The sequence below is a fragment of the Pelodiscus sinensis genome, chromosome 1 (genome assembly GCF_049634645.1).
Source record: "Pelodiscus sinensis isolate JC-2024 chromosome 1, ASM4963464v1, whole genome shotgun sequence".
In the NCBI taxonomy this organism is placed as follows: Eukaryota; Metazoa; Chordata; order Testudines; family Trionychidae; genus Pelodiscus; species Pelodiscus sinensis.
This window is the reverse complement of record NC_134711.1, coordinates 222940110-222946109: the sequence shown is the minus strand read 5'-3', so window position 1 is coordinate 222946109 and position 6000 is coordinate 222940110.

Sequence of the window (6000 nt, the reverse complement as noted above, 5' to 3'; positions counted from 1 at the left end):
TCGAAATAAGGCAAATTCTCAAAACGCTGAATATGTAGTTAAGAGCAAATAAGTGTTTGGAATGCAGTAGAAAGACGCAAACAGATGTTAGGCCATCTAGCTAGGGAGCCCTACTAGTTACACTGGTCAAAACAGAGATGTTGAAATCATAACACATTCTGCTCCTCTCATATGTAACCAGCTGTTCCCTTGCTGTACAAACTTTAGAATGGCAAATAACAGATTTGGCAGGTCTCAGAGAATTGGTTTGAACTCAAAACAGCCACCATGTCGTGTGGTGGTGAAACAACAAATGCTGCATAGGAATAGTATTTCTCATTGAAATAGCTGTTCAGTTAATGGATAAATACATAAAGCAATACTGTAGTACAGGTTACACATCCCTAAACCGGCACTCTCTGGTCTGTCAGGACCACGGATGTTCCTGGATCAGAGAGCCCCAGTGGCCAAGACTCAGGCAACAGGAGGGCGACAGCAGGGCGGGCCTGAGTGGACCTCTCCCCCGTCTCTCCTGCCCACTTGAAAGCCCGGTGGTGTTAGCAGCAGCCAGTAAGGGGCTGGAAGGAGAGCCAGGGCTGTGGATGAGTGGCAGCCCGGCAGGAAAGACAAGGTCATGTGGCAGCCTGGCACTCCTTGGCCAGCACGGACCAGAAAGGGAGGGGATCCCAGTCTAGCGCTTGGGGAGGCCCTACCCAGAGATTAGGAGGAAGAAGGGCCAGCCCAGGGCTGGGAGTTGTCCCATGGCTGGGAGTTTGGGGGTGAAGCCTGATTTAGGACCGGGGGTTGGGGCCACTCAGGCCTCCCACACTGGTGCACTCTAGGGCCGTGTCCAGACTCAGGGGTTTTTTCAGGAAAAGTAGCCTTTTCCCGAAAAAACTTCCCCTGCGTCCAGACTCAAGCCACGTTCTTTCGAAATTAAATCGAAAGAACGCGGCTTTTCTTTCGATGGCGATAAACCTCATTTCACGAGGAAGAACGCCTTCTTTCGAAAGTTCCTCTTTCGAAAGAAGGCATTCTTCAATGTAAATAGGCCGTCTTTGAAAGAGAGCATCCAGACTCGCTGGGTGCTCTCTTTCGAAAAAGCGGATTTCTCTTTCGAAAGATCCGCCTGCAGTCTAGACGCGATCTTTCGAAAGAGGCTCTTTCGAAAGATGCTTTCGAAAGAGCCTCTTTCGAAAGAAGCCTGCAGTCTAGACATAGCCTGGGTGAGGGGGGGCAGGAAAGAGGGGGAAGAGGTCCCCTGGCCGGAGGAGCAGCAGGGATGGGGATAGCCAGGGGATCGGGAGAAGGGGAGGAATACAGGACCCCTGTTAAAATTCTAGTCTTCACAATGTCCTCTGTCAAGGAGTTCCACAGGTTTCCTGTGCATTGCTATGAAGAAATACTTCCTTTTGATTGTTTTAAACCTGCTACCTATTGATTTCATTTGGTGGCACCAATGGCTGTGTTAACGATATCCCAAGATGTCCCAGAGACTGTAGGAACGAGACCAGTGGTGTAGAATGATACTGGAGCCGCCAGTAGTGAGTGAATGATGCAGCGTGAATGGTGCAGCAGCTGAGGCATTACTTGCTGCCTTTCTACCCCCAAGATGGGAGGCCAGCTCATACAAACACACCCCTGAACTCTGGGACAACAAGTGTGAAGGGGATGTGGTAGAGAGAGGGGGTAGTTAAAGGGACATTTGTTCATCAGATTTTCACATCACAAGGTGAGAGACCAAGGAAAGGGACACTGTTTAATGTACTATGGGGTCTGCTCATGGTCATATGTTTCTGAATCATGATTGTGGTGATTCCCCAAGTTAATTTTTTTCCTTTCCCCCTTTATTATATTTCATTAAAATGTATTTTCCAGACACGGACACAGTGCTTGCAAGTGGGGAAATATTGTCTCTGAGGTACCTAAAGATGGTGTGTAGTTTTCCCAGATTATTGGATGTGGACTCAAATTTGAGTCTACACCCAATAATCCGGGAAAACTACACATATTATTGGGTTGTGTTGTCAAAATAAACCCCTAGTTCCGAGGTGGCCAACACACTAGCCACTAGACACATGTGGCCATTTGGCCATTTAAGTGTGGCTAGTTGGTTTGAAAATGTGGCTATTTGGCTAGTTGAGTGTGACTAGTTCACCACAGCAATAGCCACTACAGTGTCTATTGCTTCAGAACTGGTTGGATACCATGGCCCTAGATCTTGCACCAGACCCTCCTTGCTGGTGGCAGACCAGGTTATATTAATTATATGGTATAGAAAAAATAAAAATATTATTGATAATCCTATGTACAAGACACAACATAGACAAAATCTAGAAGACACACACTAATAGGGCTCGTCTACATTGGCCCCTTTTCCGAAAGGGGCATGTTAATTTCAGAGGTCGTAATAGGGAAATCCGCGGGGGATTTAAAAAGAGCGTCTACACTGGCCCCAATCCTCCGGAAAAAGCGCCCTTCAAAGGAATAAGATCCTCCGGAAAAGGGCGCTTTTTCCGGAGGATCGGGGCCAGTGTAGACGCTCTTTTCCGGCTTTTCTAAAAGCCGGAAAAAAGCGGCGGACATTTTTATTTAAATGCCGCGGGGGATATTTAAATCCCCCGCGGATTTCCCTATTACGACCTCTGAAATTAACATGCCCCTTTCGGAAAAGAGGCCAGTGTAGACGTAGCCATAATGAATAGGGGGGGCTTTGCACTGTGTGGGGCCCTAAGCAATTGCCCTAGTGCTGACTCTGCCCCCCGCTCATGAAGAGGAGGAATGAAAGTTAATTCCTCCCATCAGCTAAATGTGTAACTTGAAACATAAGGAGATAAGGAATTTAAAAACCTTAGCAAGCAGGAAGTGTATCTTTTATGCTACTTGGATTCTGAGCAGCAAGGATTACAAAACATAAGAAAAAGATTCTCATGCTTAGCCTCGAAGTACATACAGTGCTTGCCCTATTTCATTTTGAAACAAAATTTGGAACTGATTTGTATGTATGTTCATTTATCTGCTTTATCTTTATAAATAGCTCCCTTGTTTCCTTTTCTCATATAATAAACCTTTACATAAAGGGCAGCTCATGGAATTGTACGTGCCATGTGGTATTTTTCTGCTACCAGAGAACTAAGCATCATCTGGTAAAATGGTGTTGCCCCTTTTTGACCCAAACAGCTATTCAAAGTTTGGAGCTCTGTGCATGTTCCAATTGGGAGTCACAACTGATAGTAACAAGGCATTTCTTTGATGCAATCTTGTTTATTTAAAGGAATGTAAAAAATCCTGTGCCTGAATTGAGAAGGAGCCAAGAACAAAAAGGATCAGTTTCTTAGCTTAACTGCAATGGCAGCATCTACACTAAGGGTATGTCTAAACTACATGGCTCCGTCGACTGAACCATGTAGATGAGTTTACTAGACATATGAAAATGAAGCAGCGATTTAAATAATCGCTGCTTCATTTACATCAAAATGGCCACTGCGCTGTGACGATCAGCTGTTTGGTGGCAAAGCAGGGCAGTCGGGACGCGCCGTGGTCAAAAAGGGAAGCCTTTGTCGACCGCTCTGGTAAACCTCATTTCGCGAGGCATAATGGAGCGGTCGACAAAGGCTTCTCATGTCGACCGTAGCACGTCCAGACTGCCCCGCTGTGCCGCCAAACAGCTGATCAGCACAGCACGGCGGTCATTTTGATGTAAATGAAGCGGCGATTATTTAAATCGCCGCTTCATTTTCCTATGTCTAGTAAACTCATCTACATGGCTCCGTCGACGGAGCCATATAGTCTAGACATACCCTAAGTGCTACAGTAATGCAGCTGCAGTGCTGTATGTGCTGTCATGTCCTCAGTATTTATATATTCTTTCACACTCCCACACCTCTGAGTATACTCAGCCCAAAAGGTCCTGAGTGGATTCACACATACCTTTTGTCTTGGTGGGGCTTATGCTTAACTTTCCAACCCTCTCCAGACATCCCAGCTGGTCTTTGGATCAAGAAGGCCCTGAGTCAGTTTAAACTTCTTAAAGTCCTTTCCTTTTCTATTGGTAAGTGAATTTAATAATCAGCCCCCACTGGTCATAGCTCCTTCCCCATGGACTTACATAAAATCCCTGGCTCATATTGGTACATTAACTTTAACTTAATTTAGTAAGGTTCGTCCAGAGTATTGCAGGAAATTGACATATCTGTCACAAATACCACAAAGTTTCAGTTGGCAATATCATTTCATACTAGGTAGTTTTACCATTGACTTGAGTGGGTTTTGAATCGGGCTCTTTATTCTAGGAGAACAAAGGCTGCATTTTTGGCGAGCCCCTAATCAGGCACTGACTGCAATCTGGCCCACAGTGTGATGTTCTCCCAAACTGGCTGTTTCTGTTTTAATTTAAACTGTTTTGCATTAGAGACATGTTTAATGTTGTATACTCTAGTTACTCTAGTTGAAATTTTGCTGAGCACCGTATGAGGCTTATTATTTTAATTGTGTTACGCTCCATTCAGAAGCTAAATTGTACACAGTTACCATGAGCTATTTATCTCTCAGATTCAATTCCCCCACCCTATAGAAGGATGAAAAGTTGTAATGAGGAAAATGCTGCAGTTGTAATGAGGAGAACTATCAGGGTACGTCTACACTACAAAGTTAATTTGAACTAACAGCACTTAGTTCGAATTAATTTTAATAGGGACTACACATACAAACTGCTACTTCGAATTTAAATCGAACTAGCGGAGGAGCACTTAATTCGAACTAGGTAAACCTCATTCTATGAGGACTAACGCCTAGTTCAAATGAAGTAGTTCGAATTAAGGGCTGTGTAGCCACTTAATTTGAACTAGTGGGAGGCTAGCCCTTCCCAGGTTGCCCTGGTGACCACTCTGGGCCAAACCAGAGAAACTCTTTTGCCCCCCTCCCGGCCCCGGAGCCCTTAAAGGGGCACGGGCTGGCTACAGTGCTTGTGCCAGTTGCAAGCCTGCCAGCACCCAGCCAGCAGACCCTGCACCTGGCACAGCATGAGCCAGTCACCCACTGCCACCCAGCCCTCCTCCTCTTCCCAGGACCAAGCTGGCAACTCCCAGGAGCTTGCCCGGGGCCACAGGAGGCGGGAGCCCGCCTGGTCTAGTGTGGAGATCGTGGACCTCATCGAGAGTTGGGGAGGCGCCTCCAACGTCCACGACCTCTGCACTAGGCACAGGAAAGCGGCCGTCTAGGGAAGGATAGCTGCCAGCCTGGTCACCAAAGGCCACATGCAAACCCAGGAGCAGGTTTGCATGAAAAACAAGTTGGTCCAGTGAAACTCCCAACCCTGAGCCCTGAGCGTAGAATATAACATAAGAATGGCCGTACTGGGTCAGACAAAAGGTCCATCTAGCCCAGTAGCCTGTCTGCCGACAGTGGCCAACACCATGTACCCCGGAGGGGACGGACCGAAGACAAGGACCAAGCGATTTGTCTCGTGCCATCCATCTCCAGCCTTCCACAAACAGAGGCCAGGGACACCATTCCTACCCCCTGGCTAATAGCACACCATGGACCCAACCTCCATGAATTTATCTAACTTCTCTTTAAACTCTGTTATAGTTCTAGCCTTCACAGCCTCCTGTGCCGAGGAGTTCCACAGGTTGACACATGCTCTGTGTAAAGAACTTTCTTTTATTTGTTTTAAACCTGCTACCCATTAATTTCATTTGGTGTCCTCTAGTCCTTATATTATGGGAACTAATGAAGAATTTTTCTTTATGCACCCTCTCCACACCACTCCTGATTTTATAGATCTCTATCATATCCCCCCTCAGTTTCCTCTTTCCTAAGCTGAAAAGTCCCAGTCTCTTTAGCCTCTCTTCATATGGGACCTGTTCCAAACCCCTAATCATTTTAGTTGCCCTTTTCTGAACACTTTACAAGGCCAGAATATCTTTTTTGAGGTGAGGAGACCACATCTGTACACAGTACTGAAGATATGGCGTACCGTAGTTTTATACTTCCCATCCTCCTTCTTCCCCTGGCTTCCCC